This window comes from Gracilinanus agilis, chromosome 4 (assembly GCF_016433145.1).
Source record: "Gracilinanus agilis isolate LMUSP501 chromosome 4, AgileGrace, whole genome shotgun sequence".
Taxonomy (NCBI): Eukaryota; Metazoa; Chordata; class Mammalia; order Didelphimorphia; family Didelphidae; genus Gracilinanus; species Gracilinanus agilis.
Window position 1 is genome coordinate 510,135,877 of NC_058133.1, and position 26,472 is coordinate 510,162,348.

A 26,472-nucleotide genomic window follows, 5' to 3' on the forward strand; every position below is an offset into this window, starting at 1 on the left:
GTTTCTTGCCCTGGTCATTCCCTGCAGGTTTCAGATGGGGCTGGAAGCTGGAACTAAGACCAGGATTCTTCACCTGGGATTTGAGCCCAAGGCTATTGCTGGCTTCTGAATTTGCTCCTTGCTTAGTATACAGCCTAGGTTCTGGGACAGCTTGTCCCTCTTCAGGGCCTTCTGGATCTGTGACCCAGGACTAAGGAATGAGTGACAGATCTGCCAGTTGGCATTAATTCCCACACCCTACCCAAGTGAAGGCCCCTCCATGCTGGATTTGGGGCTTCATCTTGCCCAAGTATTTGATCTCTCCCTGAGCTGAAAAGCTCTGCATGGTGGGCTCCTGCTCAGCTCTATACCCCAGAGTCTGTGGACCTCTCCCTTAGTTTCCCTATGTTATCTTGGGCCAGAAAATTGATTCACTGGATTTTTTTGGACTTTCCCAATCAGGATTTGGACCTGTGTGTTTTCTAGGTCTGTCTTAAGGGGCTGGAAGGTTGAAGAGGGAAGGATTTTCTGTCCTTCCTACCACTCCACAATATTACCCCTTTGACCAGTGATAGCAAACCTATGGCACATAGAGTGCTCTCCATGGGCATGTACCCTGCCCTCCCCCACCAAGAGAATTCATTACTAGAAAGGCAGAGAGACTCAGGCAGAGCTGCTCCCCTCCCCCTCTCCACTGTACCTGATGACATTTTTTTCACATGCCCTGCCCCTCTGTGTAGCAACCCAATGGGAGTACATAGGGGGTAAGGTGGGCAGTTCACAGGCAGCCGAGCTGGAGGGGAGCAGAAAACTCAGGCTCCCACAACACTTGCTGAGGCCATCCCTCACTTCACCTCCCCCTCCACCAAGCAGCCCAATGGGAGCCCTTTCTCCCTCTCCTGTGTGGGGTATTGCGGGGGAGGGAGACAGAGTCTGGCACTTAGTGGGGGGATGGGGCATAGCACAGGTCTCTGGGATTAGGGCACAGCAGTTGGTCTCTAAAAGGTTTGTCATCACTGCCTTAGACCTATGTTTTAATTACAACTCCCTTATTTCCCCAATATTAACTTCATAAATGTTTATGTAGGCTCATATGACTAAATAAATGTTATTAATAGGGAGGAAAGGAAAGAAAGGGGAAGGGAGAAGGGAGGAGAGAATAGAGAGGAGAAGGAAAGGGAGGGGAAAAAACTTTAGATAGGGCCAAATATTTATGGAGTTCAAATCAGTAGTCAAAATTTTCCCTTTCTAAATTCAATCTTTCTGTTACCTGACTTGTGTGGCGAAATTAAGTAGTTCTACCAAAAAGGACCAGCCCCAAATGGACTAACTTCAGGTTAATCAATCAGTTAGTATTCATTAAATACAAAGCAAATCATCTCTTGCTGACTTGCCTCCACTGCTGAAGGTTTAACTTTCCCAAGTGTTGCCTTCGTGTGGACCACCCTGGCAGCCACTGCCTTCTTTGCAACCAGGACCTCTACCTCATGAAGCAACCCCAATGTGGGTCAAAGAGGAAGCATTCCACACTGCCCACCACAAGCACTGATATCACTGGGCTTGTACTCAAGAGCATTGGGTCTTTCACACTTGCTAAATGTATACATTGGAAATCCAGGCCCCCTCATTCCAAAAAGAAGAATGTGTTGTCTTGTCTTGGAGGCTGAGATAACACAGTTAGGCTAAAAGTCATGGTGCTGCTCATAGCAGTCATCTGGGGCTACATCTGGAGTAGCCACTTTGGGAGTCTGTCTGGACACAGAAATTATTCTACCAATGACAGAGTCTTTATAGGTCCCAAGTACATAGTGACTAATTTACTATTAGTCAGTCAATCAACAATTATGTGCCAGATTAGCTAACATGAAAGCAAAGGAAAGTAATAAATATTGGAGGGGATGTGGCAAAATTGGGACATTAATGCATTGCTGGTGGAGCTGTGAATTGATCCAACCATTCTGGACGATGATTTGGAACTATGTGCAAAGGGCTTTAAAAGACTGCCTGCCCTTTGATCCAGCCATGCCATTGTTGGGTTTGTACCCTAAAGAGATCATAAAAGGAAAAAGACTTGTACAAAAATATTTATAGTCACATTTTTGTGGTGGCAAAAAATTGGAAAACGAGTCGATGTCTTTCGATTTGGGGAATGGCTAAACAAATGTTATCTGTTGGTGATGGAATACTATTGTGCTCAAAGGAATAATGAACTGGAGGAATTCCAACTGGAACAACCTCCAGGAATTGATGCAGAGCAAAAGGAGCAGAACCAGAAGAACATTGTACACAGAGATGGATACACTATGGTAAAATAGAATGTAATGGACTTCTCTACTAGCAACAATACAATGACCCAGGACAGCTCTGAGGAACTTATGAGAAAGAATGCTCTCCACATCCAGAGGAAGAACTGTGGGAGCAGAAACACAGAAGAAAAACAACTGCTTGAACACATGGGTTGATGGAGATATGATTGGAGATGTAGACTCTAAACGATCACCCTAGTGCAACTATCAATAATATGGAAATAAGTCTTGAGCAATAATACATGTAAAACCCAGTGGAATTGTGTGTTGGCTATGGAGGTGGTGGTGAAGGGGAACGAAAGAACACGAATCATGTAACCATGGGAAAATATTATAAATTAATTAATTAAATAGCTTTTTTCAAATAAAAATAGCAATAATAATCATTACTATTATGTGCCAGGCACTATTTGACCTCCAATTAACTAAATTCTTTCTACTTACTTTCTTATAATGTCTCCTCACTTGACCTTCTCCTCTAGGTTCTTGCATGACTGAAGTTGGTGCCACTTTCTTCAGTGATTTATTTATTTATTTGTGTGTGTGTGTGTGTGTGTGTGTATTTGTTTGTTTGTTTGTTTGTTTATTTTTGGTCAATGACATAGTAGTAGAGTTCAGAGTACAGGCCAACCCATCAAACTTTACATCAAGACTACACATTGCTTCTTCATAGTTTCTACTACCCCAAAAATCCTCATTGAGCATGAAGATAAAACATGATAAAGGGCAGAGAAAAAAGCATGCCAACTCTCACCATTTTTCTGCCTCCCAAATGGAGGTATCACTTTCATCAGTCTAAAGAAAACTGATATGTGTCTCTAAGAACCTGCTGATTCCTACACAGATTAGGTAGCCAAAACATGTCACTTTTCTGAGAAAGATATCACCTATGCTTATGTGTTCCTTTTCTTCTTGAAATTTCTCCTGAGCAAGCTACTAGTAGTACTGCTACAAGATAGGATGTGCCTGACTCAGATAGGTGAAAAACCCTCTATACTTCTGGATTGCCAGAGCAATATCATGTCATGCCAATGCATCCAACAAATATTTATTGTTCCGCAGACATTTTAGTTGCATCTTACTCTTCATGAACTTGTTTGGGGTTTCCTTGACAGAGATCCTGAAGTTTCTTGCCATTTCCTTCTCCAGCTCATTTTACAGACGAGGAAGCTGAGACAAGGAAGATTAAGTTACTTGTCCAGGGTCATATAGCTACTAAGTGTCTGAGACCAGATTTGAACTCAAGAAGATGAATCTTCCTGAGTTAAGGCCTAGAATTCTATGTACTACACAACTACTAAGTACCTGTGTGTATACTAGCTTTGTGCTGAGGGCTGGGAGTAGACCCAAAAAAAAAAAAAAAGTAACATAAACTGTCAATGACCTTAAGAACTTAGAACCTACTTGGGATAAATATGATTCTAAGTAAAACAAAATACATAATTTTTTAGTGGTAGGGGAGAATTAACAATTGAAGGAATCAAGAAAGGTCTTATTTAAAATGAAGGACTTGAGGTGAAACTTGATCGAATCTAAGGATTCTAAGAATGGAGTTGAAGGGAGACTTTCAAGTATAGCAGATGGCCTGGCCTGTGCAAAGACAGAGATGGGATTTTTTTAATAGGGAAGTGACAGTAAGGAGGCAACTCTGGCTGGAATCTAAAGTACATGAGAGTATGATTGCATTGTATATTGTATAGGTAATTCACAGGATTGAATCTCCACACCTTTAAGCACCCATTTGACAGTCCTTTGGACTGCACCAAAAAAACATGAAAGAGAATTATGTTGTTTTTACAAGTCTGTCTCTGTTATCTAATGACCAGATTTTACCCATGATTACCTCCAACTTTTCACAATCCATTCCCAAGTAAATTAATTTCTATAAAAGGAGTATTTCCAATTAGAACTAATGCAGTCCAATTTATATTTGACCTTTAAATTTTTTTAATTCCTTCAATGCCTTGTTTAACAAAACTTATCTGTAAAAAATTTAAACTGATTAGACTTTAAGTTCAAAATTCAGTTATGTAAAATAAAACTAGCTAGAAAACATTTGCCAATCTTCTATTTAAAAGACTCGTCCAAATATTTCATGATCACATGCCATCGTTTTCTGCAAAGAAATTCTTTTCCCAAATGAATTGTAATAATAAAATGTTACCAGACACCAATATTTATATGCTTTGGTCCTCATTTATAGCTATAGCTGAACATTATCATATTTACTATGGCCAAAAAAGCCAATGTGACATGTCAACTTGCATTATTACCCCCAAAAATTTAATCACTGCTTTATTCATTAATTCTTTACTTCAACACATTGTTTTAAGCACACACTAACTTTCTTCCTTCAACACCTTATGATAGCATGGGTGTGATCCTAGATTCTGGGAAAACCTGCCAGGGGAGTAAAAGTTCTGGCATATCCTGTCAAGATGAAAGGGCTTACAGTATTGGCCTAGTGAGATGCAATGGATCTGCCCTCAAAGACCAGCCTGAGCAAATGAATCTCATTTAGAAGGCTCTGAAATATTCCAGAGTTTCATACAACCATCTCAATGGCACCTGCAAACTAGAGCATCTTTAAGACACCACCAGTGATAGATTCCTCTTTACTCTGAACTCTGTAATGGGCATCCTCCATGATAGTGGTGACCCAAGACTCTTATGGTGAAAGAGTGATGGCTCACTTATTTTATACCACAATTGTGAAGATGGGACTGATCCTACCTTGCCCATTTCTAGATTTAATCACCAAAAGTGTAAACACAACCACTTAATCTTCAAGTAGGGGAGGTCTGTGACCCAGTGTGCAAGAGTAGGTGAGGAATCAGAATTTACTGACTGCCCCCAGGCAGTCCTAAGCAAAGCCTTTATTGTAATTGGTATACATGAAATGGGAGGAAGGCACAGGAAGTGACAAAAGAAATGGTCTTGATAAATTGCAAGGACTTCCAGGGAGCTTGCTCTCTTCAGCCTTGAACTGGACCTGGAGGAGCTCTGGCCTCATGAGACCTTGGACTTGGTGAGACTATTCTTAAATTTCTCCCTTTGAACTACCATGTGTTGAGTGAAAAAGACTGACTCTTTTCTAGATTATTCTGAAGGGACTCTCCTTTTAAGAGAGGCTTCATGATTGAAGCCTTTACTTTATTCATCCCTCAGCTCTCAGCCATCAGCTGAGGCCCCTATGGTTGGGGACTAATTAGCCCTGCCTGGGTTGAACCAGGAGCCAGAGCAAAATACTTAGCATGTTAGGTTAGATATCTTGCCCTATTCTCTCTCTGATTTTCTTACTTTCACTCTCTCTTCCTATTTGTAAACAAACTACCATAAAGTCATTCTGACTTGAGTTTTTCATTAGAAATTCAATCAATTCCTTGGTGACCACCCCTTTGAATATTCCATCCAACCATAATTTTTCCCCTGTACACACTTAAGATTAATAATCAGATGGTCACTGAACAGAGTTCCTCAAGCTGTCTTTCAAAGATACCTTCAAATAGCAAGCCATGTGAGTTCATCTAAAACATAATGATCCATTGGTTCTTCATATATAAAGGTACCACTGCTGATCAATCAATCAATTAATTAACAAGCATTTAGTTAGCACTTATGTGCCAAGCAGGGTATATGGGGGTGTTCAAGGAGGTCTAGCACCTCTAGTGAACCCTTTTTAGGGTTGCTCATCCACTTTTGGAGTCCACTTGACACCCAACTCTCACTTGTGGTTCCAAGAAGCTGTAGTATGAGCAACAGCCACACCACCGTAAACTATCTCAGCAGATGGGCTAAATCAGGCTGAGGGTAACCAACTGACCACAAAACCCAAGTATGTAAAGACTTCCCCTGGAGGAAAAGTCAGATGAAAACAATTTGTTCCAATGGCCATGAAGGCAGCTAAAGCAAGTGCTATGGAGCACCAATTATCCTCCTAACTTTTGTCTTGCCACTTGACTTTGATGAATGGATGAAAATGAGGCTGAAAACTTTGTGTCTCACTTAAATCTAATTCATACTCAAGTCAAGACCTCACCCCATGATGTCACTGATATTCTTTCAAAATGAAGGATAAACAACGACTTGTGCCAATTGCCATTCTAGGAGCTAGAGATTCAAGGGAAAAAATAAAACAATACCTATGCTCAAGTAGCCCATATTCTAATGGAGGAAATAAAAAGTATGTCTATAAATAAATGCAGCATGAATATAAAGCAAATTAATATAGAGACCAAGGTAATTAAATACAAGGTAATTCTAGAAGAGGGCACTAATAGTTGGGGGAACAGGGCAAGTTTCCTATATAGGATGGTACCTGGACTAAGCCTTTTTTTTCTTAAACCTTTACCTTCTGTCCTAGAATTAATACTAAATATTGATTCCAAGGTAGAAAAGTGCTAAGGCCTAGGCAATGGGGATTAAGTGACTTGCCCAGGGTCACATAGCTAGGAAATATCTGAGGCCACATATGAACCCAGGACCTCCCCTCTCTAGACCTGGTTCTCAATCCACTGAGTCACCCAGCTGCCCCTAGACAAAGTCTTAAGGAAAGGGAGGAATTCTATGAGGTAGTACTTTTCAGATTCAGTACAAAGTATGGTGCATCTGTAAAGAGATAGGAGATGAAGTGTCCTGTGTGAAAAGAGGGAAGGCCAAAATCGCTAAGTCACAGAGTACAGGATAGAAAGTAAAAATGCTGGAAAGAGAGAATAGGGGCCAGGTTATGAAGGATTTTTAAAAACTTGACAGAAAAGGTCATATTTATCCAAAAGGCCTATGGAACCACTGCAGTTGAACAGGGGAGTCCCACAATCATATCTGCATTTTAGCAGCAGTGTGTAGCCTGTACTGGAGTGGGGAGAGCCTTGCAATATGGAGGCTGCTACAATAATCTAGATGACAGGTGAAGAAGGCCTAAACCAAGATGGCAGCTATGTAAGTAGAGAGGACGGCCCAGATGCAAGAGGTGTTGTGGAAGTAAAAAACAGCAAAATCTGGCCACTGGCTAGCTATGTGCTAGGAAAGAGGTAAAGATGATCCTGAGGTAATAAGCCTGAAGGTATGAAGAGGAAAGAATGTTCCAAAGCATTTGTGTGGGAAGTCATAAAGGGAATCAAGTAGGAAGGAAGAAGGAGATGACCTGCCTGAAGGGCTGGTTGAAGCTGAACATCATGATCTTAAAATGTGCCCAACAGGCATGGCTGTGTGGCTTCGTCAGGCTCCATCCTCAGCATGTGAGGAAATATGGAAGAGGCAGGTGGTAGCACTAATCCAAGAGAGAGCTTTGGCAAAGGGATGCTCAGTGACAGGACAGCAGTGACAGGACAGGTGGGTCATGGATTCAAGAGGAAAGAACAATGGAAAGGCAAACTGATAAACTAAGGGCAGGCCCGAGAAAGGTGGAATGTAAAGTAACAACAGAGAAGGTAATGCAGCAGTACTGGAAGTCACAATGAAAGCAAAGAATTCACTTAGGAGGTGTAAGGCCTCAGGAGCAATGGAATGCTACAGTATTATGGTCATTTGGAAGTGTCAGTTTGATTTCAGGAAACAGAGCCCTAGAGGGTGATGTGGAGATCCACAGTATGGCCATCCTGGTATATGCCTGGGAGGGAAGTAGAAGAGGGAAAGGGCATTGAGAATTTGGAGAGCCACAACATGGCTACTGTAATCTTCTTGTGTAAGGGTAGAAGTAGAAATTATGATGGAAAGACCATAGATCAAGTGCTGAACTCCTTGAGATAGAAAAGAGAATAACCTGAAAGGGAGGCTGGTATACAACAGCAGGAAATAAGGAGTACTGAAAGGCCCCCTCCAGGGACAGAGTTAGAGAATGTGAGGATATATACAGTCTACCCAAGAGAGAAAGGGGGAGAGGGGATAAGGAGTTCAGTTTTGGATCATCGAATTTAAGATGTCTCTAGGATGTCCCATTTGGAATCCAGAAAGGTCCAAGGATAGAATGTTAAAATCTCCAAAAGCAGCAGTGCACAAGAACAAGGAAAGGAAGATTATATATTCCCAGTGCTTAATACAATGCCTACAAGACAGTAGGTGATTAATAAATGCTAGTTGACTTGATTTTCCAAGACAATAAGAAATGGTATTTGTCATAAGTATTAGCAAAAGACCTATACGACATCAGTGAAAGTACAACATACTGCAGACGATGAAAAGATAAGGAAATCCTAAGGGCTTAAGATCCTCCAAAGTAAAGCAATATGTGCCCTTCAATGTCCAATGACTCCAAGGAAAAGGGGAGCATTGGTAAAGAATGAAGATTCATGAGTTAAAAAACTGAGAAGTCAAAGACCAGGCAGAAGCTTCCTGCCTAGAATATCATGAATACTTTCTTTGAAAATAACGTTTGGAAACCACTAAGAGAGGCAAGCACCAAATAACATCACCAAAAAATGAAACCAATTATATTTGAACAGACAGGAAACAACTTCTTACTGATGTGGGAGTAATTCTTGGATCAGGTTCTATGTAGAGTCCGACCACCAACTTTAGAGCAAAGATCAAAATTAGTACAAAACTAGTAGAACAAATTGAGGAAAAGATAGGATAGGCAATTAAACAACTCCAACCTGACCTATTTAAACTAATTACAGATGCAAAAAAAATGGAAAACACAGGGAAGAAAGGGCATCAACACCAATTATATTGATTTCATACAGAAGTTTAACCCATGTAAATCAGTTGCCATAATAAGGAGACCAAAGAAGCCTAAAAACCACCTCAGTCAGCAAACACTTGATCTCCTCGCCAAGTGGAGAGACATGACGGCCAAGGGCAACAACAGTTTAGATTATAAACTCATTTGTAAAATCTTACAGAGAAGCATGATGGAAGATTATGTGCAGTATCCCCTCATAAAACAGTGAGGATAAGTGAAAGGAAAAACCAGTTTAAAGAAAATTTGGCAAGAGAGACCCGACTAAGCAAAGTCATCCTGAGGGCATTTAAGGATGAAAGTGGAAGGAAGACAGCCAACAAATGAAAAAAGATTTTAGTGACAAACTCTTCACCATTAAGGACAGTAAAGTCACCAAAGGTAAACACGGAATGTCCCAATCCAAGATATCCTTCTTAAATGGAAATAATCCAGAAGGTAGAAAGGAAAAGCAGAGGACTGGACCAAGTATAGAAGGAGAGCTACTTGTTGGACATGATACAATTTGGGAGGCACCAAGAGATAGTTTCAAGGTATCTAAATAAAGACACCAAAGGCATGGAAAAATCTTTGATCTAATTATTATTTTTAAATCAAATATTAAACTTTTCTAACCCACATGCTTACTTTCCCATCTATATAAAATTTTTATAAGAATCATTTTAATAAAGCTATTAGAAGGGAACAGACAGGACTTCTCTAGTGTTATTCCTCCACAGACTTTACCATCACATAACTGATTTAAAAACACAAGAGAACACAAGATACCAGTGGGCTTATTATTGATGAGTCATTAAAAAGAATTCATTTCAGCAGAACCAAAGGTTACCTAAAAGATTTTAACCCTTCAACAAAGGCTATCTCATGCAAATAGGAAAAATATACAAGATTCCTTGAAAGACAAGATGGTCAATGTCAAAGAACCTAGGAAGAATTATATGAACTGATGCAATGAGAATTGGGCAGAACCAGAAGAACAATATATACCATAAAACAACATTTTAAAAACAAACCAAACAACTTTGAGAGCCTTAGCAATTATGATCAATGAAATGACCAAGATTCCAGAGTACTGATAATAAAACATGATACCTGCCTCCCAAAAGATTGATGATGAACCAAATATACAGAAGAAGACACAATTTTGGACATGAGCAAGGTAGAAATTTGTTTTTCTTGACTAGGCATATTTGTTACAAGAACTTTATTTTTCTTTTCCCCACATTGAACTGAAAGGAAGAGAAAATAAATGCATAATATTTAAATTTTTCATTTAAAAGAAGGAAGATAAAACAACAGAGATTGCCTTTTTCAACAACCATCTGATCGCTAATATCATGAAAGCATAAAAGAAGAGACATATGCTCACCAAAGATATTCACCTCTGTCATGGAGGGGATCCAAAGCATAATCCAAGGGGATGTTGGCTTCCCCACTGACAGTTATGTCTGCCAGATGCTACTGGTTGTGAATCCTTCTGGGCCTCCTGAAAGTCATACTCACTCAGAAGAGTGTGCTATTTAGACAAAAAAAAAAAAGTAGATGAAGACTTCTTGTTATCTAGACAATGATACACAGCTGGATGGATGATCCATTCAGTCTGTCCATTAGTTTATATAAATCTTGACCAGACACTACAAATGGACAATGAGTTGGTCCCAGAATTGAATAAGAGAAAAGCAACTAAACAAGGGAAAAGACAAAAAAAAATGTGTTTTGGGAAACTGCAAAGTTCTTTTAATGAGCCCAAGCTTTTTCCTGAAACAAAGGTATATCTTTTAATGCCAACAGAATGAAGATAATGATGTAAACTTGTAATGCTACTGGCTCTGAAGAGCTTGAGAGTCACCCAAAGGACAACAGGGAGGTGGAAGGTAACACATGATAAACAAGGAATTACAGAGAAAGTGAGTAAAAGATTTCATCAAAGAAACGTGTGACCAAAAAACAAGCTTGTCTCATATTGAATGCAATGAACATACAAGCTGGCTAGGTAACATATTCAGAGATTCAAAAGAACCTGATAAAAGCCCCACAGGAAAGACACAGACAGGTCCATCTGGGGGCTGGTCTGCGTGAGCCAAGAGAGTATACACCCTGGTGAAGAACATCTCCAGCACTACTAACGACCCAGATCCTTAATGAGCAAGTCCTATCCTCTTTGTTTTGGCACTGATTTTCCACTAAAGGTAAAAGGCTGACAGCAATCCAGTCTCTCAAGTGACCAGTGACTCACACTGTATCAAAGGAAAGGCCAGGGTCACAATCAGTGATACAGAAAAAAATGGTACTCACTGACCCAATACAATGACAATTTGACAGTGAGCAAACACAAAACAGTCACAACTGGACTTGAAGTCAGGAAGCCTTACTGGCCCATTTGGGTCCCTACTCTAAGCCTAGGATCTGAGGCTATCAGGGTCATGATGGGTAAGTCACTTGGTCAGTCAAAGCCTTGCTTTCCTCATTTGTGAAATGAGAATAATATTTACAACTTACACATCAGTTCCATGGAGAGTCAAATGTTGAGTAAACTATACAAGTGGTATACAAATGAATGGCATATAAAGGAATTCTTACTAAATATTCTTCAGTAAAGTCCTATCCATATATTTCATTAACACAGGTAATCCTGAGTTCTCATCAAGTCATAGGATGTATAGACTGTAAGAGACCTTCAAAAACATCTAATCTGGCACTTTTACAGATAATGAAATCAGAGCCTCCAGAGTAGAATAGGTTGGCCCCCAAATTAATTCCAGAGTCCAAGTCTCTTGAGTCCCAAGCCAGTTTCAGATACCTTATTAAGAATCATCTACTACATGGCCGATACTTGGAGAGAGAGCAGGACCTTAGACAGTCAGGTTACACTTCTAGGCTCATCACCAATGACCTTTCATAACAGTCCTCTCACAAACGGCACTTCAACAAGTTTCTGTTTTAGCAGTACATTACTCAAAAGGGCTACACCAGCAGTCCATAAGCATTAATAGGCAGAACCTAGCTAGAAAGACCCAATGATAGACTAAGTCTCTATACAGCACTAATTAAACTAACTACAGTGTGAAGGAACTATGACTTCCATTCCAAAGAAACCCTCCTCCCCCCTGACCCCAACAGGAATGAAGCCAGAGGTCTTTCACATACTCATGCATTATAGCATTAGTATAATAATATATTATTGCGATATGTATGTGAGTTACAAATCCACATTGAATCACCAACCAAGCAACATACGATTTTCCAAAGACACAGAGAGCACATAAGGAAGGCTAACCTTCACAGTTACCTCAAGGATATCATGAATGGCCGCCTGCTTAACATCCAGGAATAACTAGCCTGATACTTAACGTGAGTCATTTGGTCAGATCACGACCTCTCGATGACCAGGTCTAACACTGAACTGTTCTGTTGCAGGTGTGGCTTTCTAGTCAACTCTATCATGAAGCACCAGGGAGCTGAAAGAGCAAAGAATTAATCTTCCAAGAAATAATTCTGAAATGTTAATTGGGAGTTTCCCAGTACAAATATGAGCTGCCTCTTCTCCCCCACAAATAGTGCATTCCTTGTTTCAGGCATTTCCATTTGAATTACACAGATCTAAAGGCAAACTTAAAAGCAGGCAAGAATCTAGAGGAAAGTGTTTGATCCAAGAGTTGGCAACAAAGAAGGACAAAATGATGACTGTTAACAACAGGTTTGTGTATGTAATGGATCCAGCAAATGCTCATTGTAACTACAGTTCTACCTGCCCATACTGTCCTGGGTGGTGGCTCTGAGACCTTGAGTAATAATATCATTAACTACCTTCCAAATCTTTTTTGGGGGCCTCTTATCCTAGCCAAAAAACTAAATAGTTCTAAGAAAGACTAATTCCACAGGAACCAAGAAATGAGAGCAATCCAAAATGATAGTGGTTATATAAGAGATTGGATTAAGTATAATCTAGCATGATGAGTGTATATTTAGAGAAGAATTTGGAAGACGAGACTTTAAAACAATCACTTGAAGGAAAAGTTAGCTGTTAAAAGAAACAATTTACTATACTAGATTGATTTCACGTGACCGAAAGAGAGGTTTGGGAACAGCCGCTGAAAATTAAGGATTAAATGTTCACTTTGATATTTTTTTTGGTTTAATTTAGTACATGAACAGTTGCTTCTATCAGTACTGTCTTTATTTCTTCAAACTTAAGCCCTTTTTCCTTTGCCAATTTGGTTCCAAAACCCAGCCCCTGCTTTTAAAATATTCTCTGGAATTAACTAATACCTTAGCATGGAAATGAGTTTCTGAATTTTTTGTTATCTGCAAAAATTTAGCCAACCCTATGTATAACACAAGATTTGTTGATAAAGCTGGCTACATGGTGAATTCTAAATTAGACAAAGTGAAATAACTGTAGCCCTGCCTGCACATGCTACTTTGGCATCCATGAGCAAGGTCTCAATCCTCTCTGGATCTCAGTGTCAAGTGAGGAAAAGTTGACCTTGTCTCAAACTAGTGTCCATCAAAATACTTTTTTGAGATCCTGTTAATAAAGAATTGATAATCCAAGTTTCCAGTTTCTGCCTCAATGTGAAAGCTTCATCTTCATATGGTAAACCCAGACATATCCTTTGGCATCTATAGAAAAGATTCTCCCTTAGAGACTAATAAAAACCAGTCTCTAAGTTAGCACTGGAGAAGGTTTTCAAAGTTTGGGTGCCCAGACTGCAACTTCATTCTGCCTGTGAGCCCTTCACATTACCCCAAAGTGCAGAGGGAGGAAGTGCTCCCATTTGGCTGCTGGACAGAGGGGTGGGGCATGCAAAAAATGTCCTCGGGTGCTGGGAAGAGAGTGCTGGCTGAGTACCCGTGCCAATACTTTGCCAACACAGCTCTAGGTACTTTCAGGAAAATGTAGGAAAGGAAAAAAAAATCCAGTATATTCTCTATTGCTTTTAAATGTCTAATAAACATGTTTCAGAAGTACCATTCTTATTAGATACCTTTTTATGAACTACTTGTTTAATGCACAAAGTATTTTAGCTACTATTTAAGGATGGATAGCTAAGTGGTACAGACTCATCTTCTAAATTCAAATCCACAGCTATGTGATTCCAGACAGTTCATTTAACCCTGTTTGCCTCAGTATCATCATCTGTATTCCCGGATCTCTGCCAAGAAAACCCCAAATGGGGTCATAGAGCGCTGGACATGACTGAAAAATGACTTATCAAAATTTCAGTTATCTGAAAATGCAATGGGCTATCATAGAAGATAAAGATAGTGAGTTGTTTTCAAGTCAAGGCCAAGGCCTGTCAGGGGTATCTAGGTTTGGAGGTGGGGAGGAGTTGGGGGGACAGAGGGGGTGGTCAGAGGGGTCTAGCCTTCTGAAGTCCCTTCCGAAAAAGATTTCATGAAATCTGAACATTCTTTGATTAACTCAACCACCAACATTTTCAGAAATGACTATAATATGTTTCAGTTCTCCAGGGTGCTTTATCAATCTATATAAGGGGATAAAGGTGAAGAGAGAAGAGGATGGCAACACATCTTTTCCTCAGACAGAGGAAATCTATATCCTGCTAACAGTTCCTAAATTCCTAACTAAACTAAACTAAACTAAACTAAACTAAATAAGTTACTAAATTCCAGCCAGACATCACATTTTTCCTGTAGGTGTTATCTATCACATGAATTCTTAAAAAGGGGGGGGAGGGGAGACTGGGTAGCTCAGTGGATTGAGAGCCAGGCCCAGAGGTGTGAGGTCCTAGGTTCAAATCTGGCCTCAGACATTTCCCAGCTGTGTGACCCTGGGCAAGTCACTTGACCCCCATTGCCTACCCTTACTACTCTTCCACCTATGAGACAATACATAGTATTGACTCTAAGACGGAAGGTAAGGGTTAAAAAGAAAAAGAGTTGAAAGGGGCTCCTAAAGGTAGTCTAGTCTAACTTCCTTTCAGATATACTAATTCCTTTCTATAACATCCTAATGAGTGGCCATCTAGCTACCTGAGCAGTTCCAGTGATAAGGAACCATCTCATTAGGAAGCCCATTCATTTTTTCCATAATTATAAGTATTAAATAGTTTTTCTCTGACACTGCCCTGAAATCTACCTCCTATAAGCTGTAACACTGAGCAATTTAAAAGCCCAAAGGATGTCTTTTGTTTCCACATTCCCTACATTTCCTCTTGTCATCTCTCCCCCTCCCTCACTCCAAAAGGCCTAGCTTTATAACAAAGAATGTTTTTTAAAGAAATAAGCAAAATTGATCAATATCTCAGAAAAAATCTGACACTAAATACAATGTTCCACCCCTACATAGCATCCACTTCTGCAAAAGAGTGAAGAAAGAAAAGTAAGAGCACAAAATTATCCCTATTTGCTGATAATTTAGGGTTTACTTAGAAAACACTAGGAAATCCTCAAAGAAATAAAATGAGACAAGAGCTTCAGCAAAATAAACCCATGAAAATCAATAGATTTTCTATATAATTACAATAAAATCCAACAAGCAATAGAAGGGGGCAGCTAGGTGGCTCGGTGGATTGAGAGCCTGGCCTGGAGATGGGAAGTCCTAGATTTCAAATATGACCTGAGACACTTCCTAGCTGGGTGACCCTGGAAAAGTCACTTAACTCCCCATTGCCTAGTCCTTACTGCTGCTCTTCTGCCCTGTAACCAATACTTAGTATTGATTCCAAGACAGAAGGCAAGGGTTTTTTAAAAAGGGAGGGGAAAACAATAAAAAAAAGAGAAGTCTTATGCAAAAAGTCTACAAATACCTAAAATATTTGGGGATCAATCTACCAAAGCACATTTAATAATTAAATAGATTTGATTGAAAATATTCCTGAAAGAAATCATGAACAAATAAAATTGGAAAAATATTCAATGTTCATGGCTGAGCCAAGCCAATAAAATAAAAAGTAAAAATACTACCAAAGTTAATTTATAACTTAAATGCTTTGTCAGTCAAACTACCAAAGAGATACTTTAAAGAACCTGACAAATAATAACAAAATCCATTTGAAGAACAAAAGATGTAGAAAGAGATTCTTAATTTTTGGTCCAGGATTCCAGTAGCAATCTGGTGAAATATATGGCCCCTTCAGAATAATATTTTTAATGAAACATGTAAGATTACATATGAAACCAAATATATAGGAATGTAATCATAAAAATATGTTTAGGACAAGTTCATAGACCCCAGTAGTTAAGAATCTTTATCAAGAGGTGGAGCTAAGATGGCAGCATAGTAGCAGGAGCCTTCTGAATCTCCTTCCCAACTGATCATTAACAAAGAGTCTCAAAAGGACAGAAATCAAAACGAGTAAAGGGGCTCTCCCACTGGACACAGCATTCAAAGTGGGCAGTGAGTAGGGATTCCCATACTATAAAGGGGCAAAACTGCACTAATCAAAGCACAGGCTGATTCCCCCTCCCCCACACCACCTTGTGCCTAGAGCAAGGGCCAAGACAATCTCTAAATTCTCGAGGGCTGGCTGAAAGCACCACAGACTTACCCCTGAGGGCAGTGCAAGAAGACTCTTGAGGCTGAAGAGCATGGAGCTTGGGCAGAAACACCAGCCAAGGCAACAGGGGCTAGAAAGATAGCCTTAAGAATCCCTATCTAGATTGTCAAGGAAAAAGTGAGGGAGGGAGGAGATAAAGAACAAATAGCATTTCCAGACTTCAAACTATATTATAATGCATTTGGTACGGGGTAAAAAAGTAAAACAGAACAATAGAAAATCAAGAAATAATGGAATTTAATAACCTAGAAAAAACCCCAAACAGAAATTACTTAGGAAGCAAAAAAAGAACTCCTCTTAACATGTGTTCCTATTTTGAAGTCTGAGGCCATCCCATAATGCCATACTTGTCTTTCCTATGGTATAGAAAGATAAGAAATGTATTTGAAAATCCCTTAATAATTACTATTTCCATATCAGATCTATGAGTTAGACTTATTTATTCCCTTCTATTTGTTTCTTCTCATAGAATACATACTAATGTCTGAGCATCTCAAGTGACACTATGGCCTCCTGAATCTATAGCAACAGCATAAACACCAACTGCAATAAAAGATTTCCCAGATAAAATGATTTCCCAGAGATCACTCCATTTCATTCTCTACAACCCAAGTAAGTGCCCCCTGAGCCTTTTCCATATGACGGATACAGCTCTGAATGGCCTAGGAGTCATGCTGCTAATTCTAATTCAGGGTTTCTAGACCCAGTCACAGCATGCGAGGCCTGATCAGAGGGATGGCCCGGCTGCCACCAGGAACCCAACAGAGAGCAGGTCTGTACAGGAGGGAGATACATGGTGACCCCCTCACACCGGATCTGCTGGGCCAGATTGAACCGTCCACGTGGATAGTTCCCTGATGAGCTGAGTTCCCTGCCTGTTCAACAAGTCCTGGACGCACATCCAGTTCCTGGCTCCTCATTCCTTACTCCATCTCAATGAGAAGGCCAGTTTAAGGAAGCTCATCTGGAAAACTTCAAAACCCTGACGAAAGGCAGCATCGCTTCAATCCCCACCACCACCACCACCACCACCACCAAGACACCTAATGAGAAGGGAAGACTTCTAAGGTGGGGAAGGCTGCATGACAGACACCAGCCCAGGCTAGGGAGACTCTCAAGGGGGCTCAGACAAAAAGGGGAGCGATCCTAGGTTCCAAAAAAGACCAGAGATACTGCAAGGCCCTCCTAGGTCCTAGAATGAATCACCAGGAGGCCCAGTACTACTCTGGGACAAGCCACAAATGGACTCGGTCTACATAGGAAGGAGTTTTAATTAGACAGATAGTTCACGATTCAAAATGGGAAACTAAGATTCACTTTACATAAATCCATTTTACAACCAACTTTGCTAGAATTGGCAGCTTGATGGCATGGTACAAGGTCTGGAGTCAGGAAGGCTTTAGTTCAAATCCTGCCTCAGCCAATTACTAGCTGTGGGACCCAGGGCAAATGGCTTAGCCTCTGCTTGCCTAAACAATTTCCTCACCCGTAAAACAAGGATAACAATACACCTCCTTCTCAGGGCTACGGTGAGGATCACATGAAGAAATGTGATGACTGTTCTCTCCCAGAACCCCCAGCTGAACTTGAACCAGGCAATCCTACAACTGCACACCCAGGCCATTAGCCTTGTAGGCTCTTCTCTGCCTCTTACCACCTGCCTGTAGGCCTTCTCAAGGGCTCAGGCTTCAACTCAGTCCACATTTCTGTCTCTTAGAGAGTTTGTCTGTTCTTGCCACTGGGATTCTCTCAGCCAGACATTGATGACTTCCTACCCAGAGCCAGCTCTGATCTCACTGGCAACAGACTAGGAGACTTTTCTGCCATTTCTTTAGAATAGTTAGTTAATACTTAATACGTGCTAATTAATTTAGAATTTAAAAGCCTTTATACAAATAAAGTCAATACAGCTGGATTCAGAGGAAAATCTATAGACTTGAGGGAAATCTTGACATTAAATGTTTCTGACTGATGTGAATACGAGGCAGGGTCAGGCATGAATTGTTTTCCAAAGAGACAGGCTACTGATAACTACCTGAAAAATATCCAAAATCTCTAATGTTGAGAGAAATGTTCATTAAAACAACCCAGAGGAATCTCCTACACAAGATTCTAGCCAAGATACAGGAAAAGGTGAGGAAAAGCAGGGGCTTCGAGAAGATGGGGAAGTCATTGTTGGCATATTTGTGAATTGGTTTGACTATCAGGGAAAAGAGGTGGAAAATGGCAAAACCAAGTTACACAACTGTTCCTACCCTCTTACCCAGAGGATCAACTCCTAGAATGGAATGCCAACATGGCTGCTGAGGGTAAGAAGAGTCCAAACAGTCAACACTGTTGCTAGTACCAATAGCTGTAGCCCAACCTGTACCTAACAGCTGCAGAAGGGCTGAACCACAACACTATAAGTAATGATGAATTAGAAAGAATTCATGGAAGCATAGAAGGCTTCATCTGAAATATTTCAGAGCAAAGAAAGCAGAGCCTCAAGAACAATATACACAGCAGTTACAAAAGGGCAAATCAAGGCCACACCAAGAGGCAAGAGAACCCCGATCGGTAACACAGTCAGTGCAGCTCCAGACTACCCAAGGGAAAGGCCATGGCCATACCCTGGTTTCTCAGGGAATATACTTTGTAAGGACATTCTTGAGGTCCTTCTTTAGGAATTGTCTATTGTGTTAAGATAAAAGAAATCAGTAATTTTTTTCAAATAATGTGAAAAGAGAAAGAAGTAGCCATTACCCAGAGGTGAAACTCCTATCGTAGACAAAAAGCAGAGGCTGTGAGCTCAAGTGTTAAAAATATTTATAAAGTTAACAGCATAAAATAAACGAATGTTGCTGACTCGAACTGTATTAAACATGATTTCATAAGGCTTCCCCCTATCTCAGATCCTAGGGACCAACCATCAGTGAGGGGATCACACTCTCACCAGATATAAATCCCAACCCATCCAGGCCAACTCTTCTGTAGAAAATCTTGTCTTATCTCACCTTCTAGAAACCCTTCATGGAGAACCCAACTCAAGGCCTGAAACCCTCTCACTGACTTTCAGTCATTCAGGGATAACAATACAACGTACGGCATAGATTTCTTTTCTCTCTGGCTTTCATCATATAATAAGCTTATTACATTTTTTGTACATTCCTTTGGAAGGTCAATTCATATATAAGCCATTACTACTAATATACAATATATACTGTGACCTACAGAAACAACCATAAAGACTATCCACCTATTTCACCTATTGACCCACTCTACCACCCACCCCAAAGACTTTCTCATTTTTTAAAATTGATCAACTACAATTATGATTTTCCTGAGGCTGTGATGTTTTATGGTCCAAAGTATAATCCAGCATCCCTGGCAGAATGCTGCTGTTAAAACAATGGGCTCCTGGGGCAGTGAGGTGGCTCAGTGGGGGAGAGAGATAGGCTCCTACACAATTTCCCATATGAAACCTAGGTGCCTTTCTTCCCCTTACTCAACCTCCCATGCCTATCCAAAACATGCCCAGTGATCCATTCATTCAAAAGGCTCTCCAGTTAAATGCATGGTACAACCTGGGCACACTTGAGCCATTTGCACTTTTCCTATATGAACATTGGTGGGGGTAAGGGGAGGTGGGTTACATGCCAGGCAGAAAGTACTGGTCCACGTCTACTTTCTCATGTCTACAAAATACTTACAAGAAGGGTCTCTGCAGAGGTGTCCTAGAAAAATATTAACAACCATCTCGCCTAAACACATATTTAAGTTTAATCTGCATTATTAACATTTTCTCCATCACTTTAAATCTAGAGAATCCATAAAACTATAGGCCAAGCCCCGATTTCTCATACTGGCCAATTTCTGAAGTACAAATGCTCATCCCGAGAATGTATTCACCAGTTCAAACTGGACAGAGTTGGCTCCAGCACAATCCGAGTCTACGCACATTTACCAACAGTTCTGCTTCCCATAGAATTGTCTAGAATAGGTCACTTTTTTATAGTTTATGCAATGAATAGAGATAAAAGGAACACAAAATTCTACCTATGTTCATGCTTTGTTGGTTACCACTTTAAAGATATTCTCTCAATATGGTATCTGTCATACACACATAACGAGCAAGCAAAATGACCATAACAACAATAATAGCCAGTAGAGAGTCCTTTCAGATTTGCAAAGCACTTTACAAATATTATCCCACCATTGCAACAACTCTAGATGTTGTTATTATTTAAATTTTACAGATGAAGAAATTGAGGAAGAGGTTAAATGACTTCCTCAGGGTCACAGAGTTAATAGTAATTAGGTCAAATGTGAACTTAGATCTTCCTGATTCCAGGCCCAGTAGTTGATCCACTGTGCCAGTTTGATTCCTTGAGATGCAATCCCCAAGATAATTTTGTTAAATGACCTTCTGATTGTCTTCTGATTATGAATTAAAAAATGAGATATGGCCAGGGGGATCCATGCTTATCGAAGGCACTTGCCAATGTCTTCAAGGGTAGCTTTGACCAAACTTCAATGGAAGAGCCAGTCTTCACACAAGGTGATGCCATTTAAAAATAGGTTTGCCCTGAATGATTTAATTTCTCCAATACTATAAGACTTTATCAAGAGGATCTACTCCCATCCAAAAGGGCGGGCCTAAGAATACATAGAAGTTTAATATCAGAATACAAATTAGAGGATATAAGAATGGCAAGGAATCTTAAAGGTCACTTACTCTAATTCCTTCATTTTACAGATGAAAAAACTGAGGCTCAGAGAGGTTTAGAGCCTTTTAAAAAATCAGAGGTAGTGAGGTAACAGCACTCAGATTCAAGCCCATGTCCTCTGACTACAATTCCAATGCTTTCTCTTCTGTGCCATGAAGCCAGTCTGAGTTCACAGTAAAACAAATGAAAACTGAACAAAAAAGATAAATGACAGGCTAAATTTAATAACTGTCATGTTATTAATAGAATAAGGTCTCTCCAACACAGAGAAAAAAGATTCTAGAATGGATTAAAAAAGAATTCAATAAAACAGTCTTCATGAAACATCTTTATTGTGGGTTTTCCCATCGATTTATCATACTTTCCCTAAGTCATGAAAACCAAGAGTGGCACTGATTGTCAAAGTGAAATTCCAGCCAGAAAGTAGTATAAGAAATAAACAAGAAATATGGGATCCTATTTAAAGGCATAAATGAGTACACATCACTCTTGAATGTAGAGGCATCAACCAGTACCACAGTAAAACTTATTAAGACTTGATGGCTTGCAAGAAGACAGCAAATTAACCACAGTGAGAGAGTAACAAATCAAACAAAATTACAAATGAGGGGAGATACGGACAGCCTGGGCCACAAGCTGAGGGTAAAACCAAAGAGCACACATGAAACAACCACAAATATTCATGGTAATGCAGATAATCCTGAAAAGTCTTGAGTGAATTTAGAAGGAGATGTGGCTTATCTACTTTTTGTCTACAAAATATTGCATATGAAGCATTATTTTGTCTAATAATGCATAAGTATTATTATTTGATGCCAGTATAAAGAAATAATGTCATGAGTCATTAATGATGCTCATCACCAATGATACTACACTCACAACATCATAAAGTTTCTTCAGTAAAATCCCAAAAAACTGAGAAATATTTGTCTGGCTATTCATACATACAAAAAATACATACTGTTCCCCACAGCCTAGTGAGTTAAATGATATCACCATGTGCCTTCAAAGAACAAGTGATCCCTCTATTACATGGACACAACATGTGAGCTGTGTTATTGCAAGGGGTCCACAAATTCCAACTTGTCTTCATTATGCATTTTCTCAACCGTCACTATTATAATATGGGCATGTATAAAGGGTTTTTTTAAACATTAAAATGGACTCCTCCCTTACATAAAGGTTGGAAATCATTAAGATGGGCCATTTTTTAATTTAAAAAAAACAAACAGGTTTTTTTAAAGCCTTATCTTTGTTAAAAGAAAATGTAGATCTTCTTCTTTGTTGATATGGGGCAGATGATGTTGTAGAGAGGCTTGATCAAATATCTCCCTGGCAGGCTTGGTTGACTAAGCCTGCCAGTTGTTTCCTTTTAACAGTGACCCAGGCTGGGAACCCTTGAGAGGTTATGTGGATGTATAACCTCTCTGGTCCCAACCTCAGGTTGGATTAGTATTGATAAGGCTTTAATTGGCTATTGATAATGTTGGTATCTGACTGTGTATCACTCCCTTTCCTAAGGATCTAGATATAATGACCACTCAGGAAAGGTACTTAAAGAATAGCTCTATATTTATTCTACTGTTGGGGAAAGGAAAACAAGGTAATAGTTAGTGGATTCAGGAACCCTTTGTCTAATTCTCTATAATAGTAATCCAGGCTTACTGTTGCAGGTCTGGAGATGGCTAAGTCTGACAAGAACTGGAGGTTCTACACCCTGTCATTAACTCTGACCTGACCTGGCCTAATGCCAAGCCAGAGATTAGGATAGGCTAATTAATATCTTCTTTGATTGGTGGTATACTCTCACAGCTTTGTTAATTAGATTGTTGGTTGTCCAGCTATCTCAATTGATCACAGGATACAGGTCAGGATCAGGCGTCAGGTCTCAGGATCAGCCTTACCCTTCACCTCCCTCCTCCCAGGTCCCCTGCTCCAATCTGAGCCCATCTTCTCTTGCCACCTGGGGTTTATTTATAGTCCTGGGGCCAACTGATTTTTTGCCCCATCTCATGGCTCCTGGGAACATTCCAAATTCTTAACTGCCATTGTTGTCCTTCCAAATAGCATCTATCTTGTCCCAGATAATGATTTTAACACCTTCCGTCTTAGAATCAATTCTGTGTGTATAGATTTCAAGGCAAAAGAAAGTTAAGGGCTAGGCAATGGGAGTTAAAGGACTTGCCCAAGGTCACACAGTGAGGAAGTGTCTGAGGCCAGATTTGAACCCAGATTTGAATTCTTATCTCTAGACCTGGCTTTTAATCCACTGAGTTATGTAGCTATCCCAAAAAGAGCACTTCTAAAAAAAACTATTTCATACTACTGAATAGGACACACACACACACAAACAGGCTTACACATATATACTCACAAATAAATGAAATATAAGAATAGTTCAATACTGGGAAAATAATAAATATGATATTATAGATATAGATAGATAGCAATAAGGCAAGCCAAATAAATCACATCTCTTACAAAAATGGACTCAGAATAAGTATCTAATAAATAGAATACAAGTTCCTTAGGGCAAGGACTATTTTTCATTCATCTTGTATCTGTATCAAAGATAAAAATTTGCAAGTGTATGTATAGAAACAGTTCATGTATCAAGGAACCACAGATAGGATCATATAAGACCTGTTATCTTCTACTAAAAATGAGAGGTGACCTTGGAATATAATACTGAGAGAGAGAGAGAGAGAGAGAGAGAGAGAGAGAGAAAGGATTACTGAAAAAAAGTTATATGCACAGAAGAGATGTGAAGGAAATTCAGAGGGATGCATAGAACAGCAGGACAGTTCTGAAATTATGGAATTTATTAAGATACTTCAACAAGTGGCATGAAATAGAGATTGACAATCTCATAGAAAATGATCTTTTTTGATGTCTAAGTTCAAATTTTTTTACAAATAATTTTTTTTAAAGCAAGAAAACCAAGTATTAGAATCAAGGCACTTGGCCATCTTGGTTAGTCTGCATTGAGAGGAATAAGTAGCCTTGCCATCCTCAGCTCCATGTGGACATCTCCAGAGCACTAGCCTCAGCACTGGGCATCATATTTAAGAAAGGAGATTGATGAGATGGAGAGAATCCAGAAAGGGTATATGGGTCTCCCTCCACCTCATGATAAACAAGGATGAATGAAGCAGCTTTTAGTCCAGAGAGAAGAGAACTCAGGGAAGGGAGAATAATTGCCCCACAACATAGAAAGGGTTGTCCTTTAGAAGAAGGACAAGGTTTGTTTTGCTTATTCTAAAGGGCAAAACTTGGATCCATGAGTAGAAAGGATTATGGAAAGGCAGGTTCTAACTCAATATAAGGATCAGAGCTGCCCCCAAATATAATGGACTGCCTTGAGACATGGTCAGCTGTCCCTCGCTGAAAATACTAAAGAAAAGGTTGGACCATCATTTGGGGACTGTGTAAGCAGGATGTTTTTCACATAAACATTAGACAACATGGCCTCTGTGTGTCTCCCAAATCTGAAAGTGAGTCCATGATTATACATTTGGCCCAGAGTAGTTTTTAAAGTTAATCGCCACTCTTCTTTTCACTGTACTCTGCTGTCTGCCGGCACATGGATTGTCACCTCCTCCAGGGAGTTCTCTTGATTCTCTAAACTCTCGCTGTATTTCTATTTTATTTTTTCTTAAAACGGAAGCCAGCAAATGGATTTAGACATATTGTTCCACTAACTGTAATCTTATACTGTGACATAACTGTTTTGTGTGCTCAGAATTACCTACAGAAAGTTTTAGCTTTCAATAAGACTATCAGCTAAAGAAAGATAGGGGCCATATTGTTACGATTAAAAATAATAAAGACTGATATAATAATAGAAATTAGTATTTTAATTAAAGCCATGCTGATAGGAATAAAGTCATTAGACCGCGAGCCTGTAAGAATTCACATTGCCACCTCCTACCTTCCTGAGCCTGCTAGCTAAAAGAAAGAGCTTCCTTTTGGATTCTCCTCCCATTTAAACTGTCCTCTGTGTGGTGACGCAGGCGTCCCCATGCCCAAAGAACCGGTAACCCATTGGACCACGGGAAATGTAGTTTGATAGTTCCCATGTGTCCATAGAAAATATATATATATATATATATATATATATACTTTTAAATGTCATCTCCCAAATTCCAATTATACAATATCTTACCATTTCCACAAGATTGCCTTCAGTCTAGCATAAGCATAATATAATATAATCTCATAATAATGAAGAATAATCTCAAGAAACATTTAGTCCAAGTCCATTTTCCTTCAGTTCCATCCATTCCAATTGTATGCTAAGCCTAGGCACTTTGGAGTTACAAAGGATGAATCCAAAAGAGATCAAGAATGACCAAGTTGTGGCCCAGCTACCCATCTCAACATCTCCCAACACTGTGGCTCATGCTCACAGCTGGCAGGACAACTGCCCCACGTCTGAGTTGTAAGAGATGGTCATTATCAAGCAGAGACCTGCCTGCCCAGGGCCCTATGCTACCAGGTGATTGTGAGAAGTAGCTAGAAAAGGCCTCAGTCCAAATGCCCTATTCCATGCAGGCTGAGTGGCCTGCAGGGGAAGCTACAACTCCTCAAATGAGCAGAACTGATTGTGTGCATCCCTAGCTCTGGTCTGCTAGCACATGCCACAGCATGGTCTGGTCTTTCTTCTGATTAGGCTGAAGGGGTCCCCATAACCTCTTAGTTAACGTATACTGGTCAGGAAGATGCCAAAGTGGCTGAGGAACAGAATTATAAAGGCAGAAAGCAAGCATATACCTTGTTGGCTTGACATGAACAAACTCAAAAAACTAGCCGATCGAGCTAAAAGTAGCATGGGTCTGAAGCTAGAAGAGTCCCTTTAATGCAACTGAGTCTTTGCGTCTTCATTTACCACTGAGGAAATTAAGGCCAAGAGAAGCTGAGAGACTTGTCCAACTCATGAACCAATCCAAAGGATAGTGTAGAAAAGAGTACAGGCCGCAAGGCCAATCAGGAACATTTCAAGTCCTTCCTCAGACACTAGGTAGGCAGGAAACAAGTCACTGGCCCTTTCTTAGGCCCAATTTTTTCCTAAGTAAAATATCCACACACTCCACATTTCACAAAATTGCCAAGGGAAAAATTATTTTGCAAACGTTAAAACTCTATCTCACTGGTGTGTAGGGTATCCCCAAGGAGGAAACTCCTTCCCCAAGTTGATGAGCCCCAACAATGCACCTCAAAGGCTCAGAAAGCTGCCCATGCTCTCTCAGTGCCTCAGACATCACTGCTATCATCAC

The 26,472-nt window shown here is 39.9% G+C and overlaps 1 protein-coding gene across 2 annotated transcripts in view; it reads right to left on the bottom strand.

The window, feature by feature from the left end:
- DIS3L2 (DIS3 like 3'-5' exoribonuclease 2) overlaps nt 1-26,472 on the bottom strand; it is a 334,902-nt gene that overhangs the window by 269,392 nt on the left and 39,038 nt on the right. The gene's annotated exons all lie outside the window — the stretch shown is intronic.